General features: G+C 43.7%; 1 long non-coding RNA gene across 2 annotated transcripts; it reads right to left on the bottom strand.

Annotated features, from left to right (window-relative positions):
- Window positions 1–957: 957 nt before the first annotated feature.
- LOC123048151 (uncharacterized) lies at window positions 958–2,995 on the bottom strand. Of its 2 annotated transcripts, XR_006423245.1 has the most exons (4): window positions 2,519–2,995; window positions 1,864–2,238; window positions 1,520–1,768; window positions 958–1,415 (listed from the first exon to the last, which is right to left on the bottom strand). It is a non-coding gene; the product is annotated as an uncharacterized lncRNA (long non-coding RNA). The 2 variants fall into 2 exon arrangements; XR_006423244.1 differs by having other exon boundaries at window positions 1,864–2,995.
- Between the last annotated feature and the right edge of the window lie 7,977 nt (window positions 2,996–10,972).

Here is a 10,972-nt window from a genome sequence, read left to right as displayed (position 1 = left end):
GGGGTGGGTTTTGATCATGTTGCCAAGGAGGTGGAGCAGGGCGACACAAAGAGCTAGCTGAAATTGGAATCAAGACGCTCCGTTGCCCTCGACGCACACACGGACATGCCTCCATACCTAAACTTCGTGACCATCCAATCGCCCTCCTTCCGCTAAGTCTACAACATTCCGCCACCAAACCAATTGATTGCTGCTCCAGATGGATGGAGTGGACGGATAGACCTTACTCAATGCCACATGTAAAACAAAAAAGCTAAGGGAAAATGGAACGTACTCAACCTTGGGAAGAATGGGGCGGGCCCACACTCCTCTTGTCACTGACAAGTGACAAGTCCTTAGACGCGACAGAGGTGGGGTACCGTGGTGGCATGTGTATCAAACATTGTGTGGGCTAGGTCTATGAGAAGGGGAGGGCAATCATCTTTCACAACTCTTGAAACATTGAGAGCAAAAATTCCACATTTCAATCCTGAACTGACATGTCGGTATGATTTACAACCCTCATCTTACAAACCGGGCGCATTACACCCTCAACTTGGCACATAGTTCAATTTTTTGGCCAAATAGGTGCTGAATTGGTTTTTCAATTTTAATTTTTAATCGGTTTGGCAAAACGTTCAAAAAATTCCTAGAATACTGATCATCATATGGTTGTCCTTGTGTAAAAATTTCATAATTTTCTGGATACTTTGTTTTTCGGTTCCAATTTTTGGCCAATTTTTGGCTGAAAATGAACAATGGACGATTCAGATTCTCCCACATGGTGACTCCAAATTTGATGAAAATTTCCCAGAACACTAGTCATCATATGGTTATCTTTGTGTCAAAGTTTCATCAAATTCTGGGCACATTTATTTCGGTTCAAAATTTGGCAGCACGATCATCAACAAAGAACATATCTTTGGTTATGTGCATGTCAATCACCACTGATTTTCCTTTTGAGTGTATCTTAAGTCCGAATGCTATGTACAACAGGCGAGAAACAATATGTGCAATGATACACACAACACAAAAATGAACAGAAGGAAACTTAGTGCTGAACACATAAGACGTTGTAGGCATGCTTGGACTAAGCCATATTTTCCAGCAAGACAATGACCACGGGAGCATGAACCATACTCAAGAATTCAAGATAAGTTGAGCTACCAACATCTCAAACGATCATGCCTGAAGACTCGAGCATCTACGACTGATTTGAAGTACCGAGACATAAATGCCCTGAATATTAATTTGTACTCCTTTGGTGAGATTACTGTTGGAGATAGATTCTTGGAAACAACAAGCGATGTCTTTACCCACGACTCCAGTTGCTTGTCCCAGATATATTGCCTCAAGTAATCTATTATTCAGAATAAAAGTTCATTCTTCTGTCTGTCCACTCCAATCAATATGGAGTAATCCATGACATTCATGTTCTGGAAACACAAGAGATGCAACTTGTAAGCTAACATAATAAGCATACGCCCAAATGCATATGAACTCGATGAAAACAATTTGTAGCAATAGGCAGCATACTTACACATAGAAAGGATGTCTCGTTCCATGAAATTTTTGGTTAGTCCTTTAATGTAGATAGGCATGGTAAGCATATCTTCAATAAAATTTTGATCCAACAGTACACTCTCGGGATTTGTTGAATAAGCAACATATCGTGAGAAAAGAGCACTCTTCAGATCATATCTTTGCAGTATGTTACAACCAAATAAAAGATTCTCCATAATAATGAAAAACTAGTCCTTGCCTCCTTACCATTCCTAATTCCCTTGACCTGCAATAGTAGTTAGAGAGAATTAGAACATAAACATTAGATAGCGCGAGCATTAATAGTATAGAGCTTTGCAAAAAATAAAAAAGTTCCTGGACCTGATATGTTCCTAGAATTTTTGAAGTAGGGTTACTTGGTGATTCCTCACTAGTCACCAAACACTTTAATTGGTGATTTCTCAGTAAGCCGATCCTTCTCTGAAATTATGCCACTAAAACAATTGTCAAAATCCTCAGAAGAATTTATAGTTGCTTCCAGTCTTACCTTCCAGTCTTTCCACTCCAATATTCAAGACGGATAGTGTGTCCCCGTTGGTCAGAAGAAGAATCAACGGGAGAGGAAATAGGCTTACCTCAAAGGCATAGCTTAGTTCAGTTCATTCTAACATATGGTCTGTTTCAAAAATATGGTCAAAACTACCTTTGGCAGACTTCATTAAGAATATATCATCAGTATATAGCATGGTCATGAACCTGTCGTGAGTATACATGCCAGTTAACACATCTACCAGTAAGAACCATTAGTATCAGATGCAAACCCAACAAATCCAAACATGAACATCGACATCGACTATAGGTTGTCTTAATTTTAGATGTGAACATCCAAACATGGTGATTTCTGAAATTAAACAAGGGAATCGATTGCTGAAATTAAACATGAACACGAACATCCAAACATGGTGATTGCTGAAATTAAACAAGGGAATCCAAACATGGTGATTGCTGAAATTAAACAAGGGAATCGATTGATTACCACTGATTCGGCTATGTGTCGGCGGAGAAGCTACCAGCGATGTTGCAACTAAAGTACAGCGTTGCTGACGGTTCCGCCCCTAACACCTTCTCCTTGCCCTGGTCCAATGGGGTACGAGAGGTTGTCAACTCGTATGATTAAGCCGGAACGTAGTGTGGCAAGGGGGCGGTGTGGGGCAATAGATGGAAGACTCGCTGCAGTGGAGATCTAGGCGGCGCACGGATGCAGGAGGAGGCAGCCCCGGCGGCATAGTGGGCGGAAATGGCAGCCCGCCATGGTGGATATTGGCAGGGGGTGGGACTAGGCGTCACACGGGTGCAGGAGAAGCCCACCCGCCGCCGTGCAGATTGGCAGGGGTGCAGGAGGAGCCAGCCCGGCGGTGCCATGGCTGGCAGCGAAAGGTCGTGGCGGCGGGATAGGGTGAAGGAGGGAGCGCGTTGAGGTTCTGTTCCATTCGTGGGCGGAGATGGGCCAGGTAATTTCCATTTGTTTTCCCATTTTTGTTCGATTTTATTATTTCATTGTTAAACTCTTATATGTATGGTAAAACGCCTCAAAAAACGTCTCTACCTATTTACATGTGTAGAAAATAATAAATGTGATATAACAAAAAATTAAGATATGTGACGTTCTATACATCGTCCCAAGAAGCGTGTCTACGTACTAAATGCTTCCTAGTATAAGGACGAATATAAAAGCGTCTTAGAAAAAGCATACCTACTGACCTATTTTGTTGTAGTAATCTCTCGTTAGAGATGTTTGTCTACTGTTGTTGCCACTGTTTAGCAATCCAAGTCTGTTTATCTCAAATGCAACTCTGTTTAGTGCAACTGTCGATCTCTGAATGTATGCAGTTTACTGTTAAGTTTCGACACTTTCAGTTTCGGCAGAAGACAACTACCAGTTCAGTGATAGGATTATTTTGTTAGCAAATAACCTCGAGTGTTGGATCATACCCTAGCTCGTCAGATGACAGTAAGCAGTACTTGAGCAGCACAAGGGATATACATCAAGTTCATCTCTTCTCTCTCGCACTTGCCAAACTTTTGTCCTCGAGTTCGTCAGTTCTGCTAGAAACCTAGTTCGCGGGCCCAAAGAGAATCAAGCTGCAATAGGCCCACAAAGGATAAATGAGGCACAGAAACAAGCGATGTTTCTTTTTTTTTTTTAGGAACGATTGCTTTGTCCTTTTTTGTTTCTAATTGCTTTTTTCATTAATTTGATTGCCCAATCGCTTCTATCTCATTGAGGATTTTTTTTGCTTTCCTTTATGGGTCCCTTCATTTTTAGAATTAAAGTATTTGCAAACCGCAGTATTATTATGCCTAGCGAACCAATACTTCATGATTGGAAAAAGAGGTCCAACCCTCTTTTTTATATACTTCAAACATAGTGTAGTTTTCCACATATTAAAGTATATAAAACTACACTTTTGACTAAAGCCAAACATCTCAAAGTATTTGATACTTCAATATTTCTGAAAACCAAAGTATTCTTGGAATACCTAAAAAATACAGAGCTCTCAAACCAAAGCCGTGTACAAATGTACAATATGTTCTTATTTTTAGAAGGCATCTATGAACACATCATTTTTAGTTAGTTTGGTTAATTTTCCCCACGCCAATTAGCCGTGTCTAAACTTGGGACAAACAAAATACAAACATAACAAAGCATTAATATAACACACATAAATTAACTTAGATAGGGTTGCTAGGGCAACAAACATAACAAAGCATTAATATAACACACATAAATTAACTTAGATAGGGTTGCTAGGGCAACATAAGTTCTTACATAGCTAGGTCAGGCAACACACACACCAAACTCACACTACATAGTAGATAGGGATAGGGTAGCTAGGGCAACACCGCCATGTCTTCACCGTCGTCTTCACCTTAACCGCCGGCTTCACCGTCTTCTTCGCCGTCGGCTTCAGTACTCCTCCTCCTCAAGGCCGTTGTCGCCGAGGTAGTACGGGAGGCTGTGCATGCGGTTGCGAGCGGGGAAGACGCTCTCGAAGTCCGTGAAGATGTTATAGGTGGTGAATGCGATGAACTCGCACCCACACCAATACACCTTGCCGAGCAGGTAGTAGGCATCGAACCTGTTGGTGAAGTGGATGACGAGCCCTACCACTGGAGCGTTGGCGTGGGGACGCTGCTCCACGAGGTTGAACATGGGCGGCGAGCCCGACGGGAGGTGGTGGAAGCCCGCACGGAGGAACCCCCGTGCAAGCTCAGTGCTACCCCTCCAGCGTGAGATCGCCCACACGCGGAGCGATGCCTCGACGACGACGTTGGCGGGGTACCGCCGTTCCGGCACGGTGGGTGGCGCTTGGAACGTCGGCCCGTTGTACTGCATCTTGAACACTTCGCTGAGTAGAACGGCTTTGGCTTTTGGGGGAAGAAGAGAAGTGGGAGGCGCAGATGGATCTGTAGAAGAAGAGGCAATGAAGGGCAGTTTAAATAGCCCGGAGAGACGAAGTGGGTACACGCGCAAACGGCGTAGATCGTGACTCAGTGCGTGCGTGAACCGATGCGATCATCAATGTGTGAACGTGAATCCATGCGAACGTGCTTTGCGTGCTCTGCGTTGGCGGCTGCCTGCCTCCCCCTTCTGCGTGCTCTGCGTTGGCGGCTGCCTGCCTCCCACAACTGAATCGAGTGGCACTCGTGCGGCGTGAACCGATGCCTCGACATAGACGCGAGCGTGCGTGTAGCCTGCCCCTTCTGCCACCGGCACGTATGCCTGCGACGCGTGAAACGACGCTGCGGAGCGACTGAATCCACCGGCAACCGTGCGGCAAGGATCGATGCGTGCGTGTCGGCGTGCATGCATGCGTTTAGGTCTAGGTCACTAGATGCGTGCGTGGCGGTGTTCGCATGCATAGCAGGCTAAATCGATGCCAAAGCCGGGCATGCATAGCAGGCTGCATCCATCGATAGCAGGCTTTTTTAATTTATTCCCAACAAACTAACGGGCCCGTCCTATGAACACAAACACGGCCCAACCAGCGAAGCCACAACCACAGTCAACACAGTCCAACGTGGCCCCACAAGTCAGTTAACGGCCAAGACGGCAAACGTCTGTTATGAACATTTGTGAGAGTTTCAGCTAAGGGAGTGGGGAAAAGTGAGCAAAAGTTTGAAGCGTGGGGAAAACTGAGCACAACTAAGGAATTGGGGGCACAGATGGAATAAGCCCATATTAAAAATACTGGAAGAAGAATCCACGTCAGGGGGGCCTCCACCTGTCCACGAGGGTGGGGGCGCGCCCCCTGCCTCGTGGGCCCCCTGACGCTCCACCGACCTCAACTCCAACTCCATATATTCGTGTTCGGGGAGAAAAAGATCAGAGAGAAGGATTCATCGCGTTTTACGATACGGAGCCGCCGCCAAGCCCTAAAACCTCTCAGGAGGGCTGATCTGGAGTCCGTTCGGGGCTCCGGAGAGGGGAATCCATCGCCGTCGTCATCATCAACCATCCTCCATCACCAATTTCATGATGCTCACCACCGTGCGTGAGTAATTCCATCGTAGGCTTGCTGGACAGTGATGGGGTGGATGAGATTTATCATGTAATCGAGTTAGTTTTGTTAGGGTTTGATCCCTAGTATCCACTATGTTCTGAGATTGATGTTGCTATGACTTTGCTATGCTTAAGGCTTGTCACTAGGGCCCGAGTGCCATGATTTCAGATCTGAACCTATTATGTTTTCATGAATATATGTGAGTTCTTGATCCTATCTTGCAAGTCTATAGTCACCTACTATGTGTTATGATCTGGCAACCCCGAAGTGACAATAATCGGGACCACTCCCGGTGATGACCATAGTTTGAGGATTTCATGTATTCACTATGTGTTAATGCTTTGGTCCGGTACTCTATTAAAAGGATGCCTTAATATCCCTTAGTTTCCATTAGGACCCCGCTGCCACGGGAGGGTACGACAAAAGATGTCATGCAAGTTCTTTTCCATAAGCACGTATGACTATATTCGGAATACATGCCTACATTACATTGATGAATTGGAGCTAGTTCTGTGTCACCCTATGTTATGACTGTTACATGATGAACTGCATCCGGCATAATTCTCCATCACCGATCCAATGCCTACGAGCTTTTCACATATTGTTCTTCGCTTATTTACTTTTCCGTTGCTACTGTTACAATCACTAGAAAACCCAAAAATATTACTTTTGCTATCGTTACTATTACTTCCATACTACTTTGCTACTAAATACTTTGCTGCAGATATTAAGTTATCCAGGTGTGGTTGAATTGACAACTCAACTGCTAATACTTGAGAATATTCTTTGGCTCCCCTTGTGTCGAATCAATAAATTTGGGTTGAATACTCTACCCTCGAAAACTATTGCGATCCCCTATACTTGTGGGTTATCACGCTACTGCTAAACGGGGCCAACCGTGTGGACAATTTCAAAATTAGCAGCAGCGACGTGAGTAAAAAGCGCGCTACTACTATTGCATTAGCAGCAGCAGCGCGTCGTGACACCGCACTGCTGCTAAACTTAGGTTGTTGGGTACTGTCCGTCGATTTTTGTAGCAGCGTGGTTTAGCCCTCACGCGCTATTGCTAAATTTACATCAGTAGCGTGTTTACCTTAACCGCGCTACTGCTAATTAGCAGTAGCGCCTCTTTTTGTGCCGCGCTGCTGCTAAGATTCGGTGTATAAGGTTTTCCCTAGTAGTGCATGGGCAAGATGACTAAAACTCCGTTCTCCGGAACAATGGAGCGAGCTACTAACTTATTGGAAATAATACATACCGATGTATGCGGTCATATGAGTGTTAAGGCTCGCGGCGGGTATCATTATTTTCTGACCTTCACAGATGATTTGAGCAGATATGGGTATATCTACTTAATGAAACACAAATCTGAAACAGTTGAAAAGTTCAAAGAATTCAGAGTGAAGTGGAGGATCATCGTAACAAGAAAGTACAGTTTCTACGATCTGATCGCGGAGGCAAATATTTGAGTTACGAGTTTGGCCTTCATTTAAAACAATGTGGAATAGTTTCACAACTCACGCCACGTGGAACACCATGGCGTAATGGTGTGTCCGAACGTCGTAATCATACCTTATTAGATATGGTGCGATTTATGATGTCTCTTACCGATTTACCACTATCGTTTTGGGGTTATGCATTAGAGACAACTGCTTTCACGTTAAATAGGGCACCATCTAAATCCGTTGAGATGACACCATATGAACTGTGGTTTGGCAAGAAAACCTAAGATGTTGTTTCTTAAAGTTTGGGGTTGCGATACTTATGCGAAAAAGTTTCAACCTGATAAACTCGTACCCAAATCGGAGAAATGCGTCTTCATAGGATACCCAAAAGAAACTGTTGGGTACACCTTCTATCACAGATCCGAAGGCAAGATCTTTGTTGCTAAGAATGGATCCTTTCTAGAGAAGGAGTTTCTCTCGAAAGAAGTGAGTGGGAGGAAAATAGAACTTGATGAGGTAATTGTACCTTCTCCCGAATTGGAAAGTAGTTCATCACAGAAATCAGTTCCAGTGATTCCTACACCAATTAGTGAGGAAGCTAATGATGATGATCATGAAACTTTAGATCAAGTTACTACCGAACCTCGTAGGTCAACCAGAGTACGGTCCGCACCAGAGTGGTACAGTAATCCTGTTCTGGAAGTCATGTTACTAGACCATGACGAACCTACAAACTACGAGGAAGCGATGATGAGCCCAGATTCCGCGAAATGGCTTGAGGCCATGAAATCTGAGATGGGATCCATGTATGAGAACAAAATGTGGACTTTGGTTGACTTGCCCAATGATCGGCAAGCCATAGAGAATAAAATGGATTTTCAAGAGGAAGATGGACGCTGATAGTAGTGTTACTATCTACAAAGCTCGAATTGTCGTAAAAAGTTTTCGACAAGTTCAAGGTGTTGACTATGATGAGATTTTCTCACTCGTAACGATGTTTAAGTCTGTTCGAATCATGTTAGCAATTGCCACATTTGATGAAATCTGGCAAATGGATGTCAAAACTGCATTCCTTAATGGATTTCTTAAAGAAGAGTTGTATATGACACAACAAGAAGGTTTTGTCAATCCTAAAGGTGCTAACAAAGTGTGCAAGCTCCAGCGATCCATCTATGGACTGGTGCAAGCATCTCGGAGTTGGAATATACGCTTTGATGAGTTGATCAAAGCATATAGATTTATACAGACTTGCGGTGAAGCCTGTATTTACAAGAAAGTGAGTGGGAGCACTACAGTTTTCTGATAAGTATATGTGAAAGACATATTGTTGATCGAAAATGATGTAGAATTTTCTGAAAAGCATAAAGGAGTGTTTGAAAAGAGTTTTTCAAAGAAAGACCTCGGTAAAGCTACTTACATATTGAACATCAAGATCTATAGAGATAGATCAAAACGCTTGATAAGTTTTTTTTTCAATGAGTACATACCTTGACAAGATTTTGAAGTAGTTCAAAATGGAACAGTCAAAGAAGGAGTTCTTGCCTGTATTGCAAGGTGTGAAGTTGAGTAAAACTCAAAGCCCGACCACGACAGAAGATAGAGAGAGAATGAAAGACATTCCCTATGCCTCAACCATAGGTTCTATAAAGTATGCCATGCTATGTACTAGACCTATTGTATACCCTACCCTGAGTTTGGCAAGGGAGTACAATAGTGATCTAGGAGTAGATCACTGGACAGCGGTCAAAATTATCCTTAGAGAACTAAGGAAATATTTCTCGGTTATGGAGGTCATAAAGAGTTCGCCGTAAAGAGTTACATCGATGCAAGCTTTGACACCGATCTGGATGACTCTGAGTCTCGATCTAGATACATATTGAAAGTGGAAGCAATTAGCTAGAGTAGCTCCGTGCAGAGCATTGTAGACATAGAAATTTGCAGAATACATACAGATCTGAATGTTGCAGACCCGTAGACTAAAATTTATCTCACAAGCAAAACATGATCACACCTTAGTGCTCTTGGGTGTTAATCACATGGCGATGTGAACTAGATTATTGACTCTAGTAAACCCTTTGAGTGTTGGTCACATGGCGATGTGAATTATGGGTGTTAATCACATGAGGATGTGAACTATTGGTGTTAAATCACATGGCGATGTGAACTAGATTATTAACTCTAGTGCAAGTGGGAGACTAAAGGAAATATGCCCTAGAGGGAATAATAAAGTTGTTATTTATATTTCCTTATACCATGATGAATGTTTATTATTCATGCTAGAATTGTATTAACCGGAAACTTAGTACATTTGTGAATACATAGACAAACAGAGTGCACTAGTATGCCTCTACTTTGACTAGCTCGTTAATCAAAGATGGTTAAGTTTCCTAGCCATAGACATGTGTTGTCATTTGATGAACGGGATCACATCATTATTGAATGATGTGATTGACTTAACCCATCCGTTAGCTTAGCACTTTGATCGTTTAGTTTATTGCTATTGCTTTCTTCATAACTTATACATGTTCCTATGACTATGAGATTATGCAACTACCGAATACCAGAGGAACACTTAGTGTGCTATCAAACGTCACAACCTAACTGGGTGATTATAAAGATGCTCTACAGGTGTCTCCGATGGTGTTTGTTGGGTTGGCATAGATCGAGATTAGGATTTGTCACTCCGTGTTATGGAGAGGTATCTCTGGGCCCTCTCGGTAATGCACATCACTATAAGCCTTGCAAGCAATGTGACTAATGAGTTAGTTGCGGGATGATGCATTACAATACGAGTAAAGAGACTTGCCGATAACGAGATTGAACTAGGTATTGAGATACCGACGATCGAATCTCGGGCAAGTAACATACTGATGACAAAGGGAACAACGTATGTTGTTATGCGGTTTGACCGATAAAGATCTTCGTAGAATATGTAGGAACCAATATGAGCATCCAGGTTTCGCTATTGGTTATTGACCGGAGAGGTGTCTCGGTCATGTCTACATAGTTCTCGAACCCGTAGGGTCCGCAGGCTTAACGATCGATGACGATTGGTATTATGAGTTTATGTGATTTGATGTACGGAAGGTTGTTCGGAGTCCCAGATGAGATCACGGACATGACGAGGAGTCTCGAAATGGTCGAGACATAAAGATTGATATATTGGAAGGCTATGTTTGGACACCGGAAAGGTTCCGAGTGGTTCGGGCATTTTTCCGGAGTACCGGGAGGTTACCGGAACCCCCCGGGGAGTTAATGGGCCTTAATGGGCCATGGTGGAAGAGAGGAGGAGGCGGCCAAGGTGGGGGCGCGCCCCCCCAAGCCCAATCCGAATTGGGTGGGGGGGCGGCCCCCCTTTCCTTCTCTCCCTCTCTCTCTCTTCCTTCTTCTCCTACTCCAACTAGGGAAGGGGGGAAACCTACTCTTACTGGGAGTAGGACTCCCCCCTTGGGCGCGCCATAGAGAGGGCTGGCCCTCCCC

This window comes from Triticum aestivum, chromosome 2D (genome assembly GCF_018294505.1).
Source record: "Triticum aestivum cultivar Chinese Spring chromosome 2D, IWGSC CS RefSeq v2.1, whole genome shotgun sequence".
Lineage (NCBI taxonomy): Eukaryota > Viridiplantae > Streptophyta > Magnoliopsida > Poales > Poaceae > Triticum > Triticum aestivum.
Note: the sequence above shows the minus strand (reverse complement) of the source record. Positions and strands in the feature narration are given on the sequence as shown.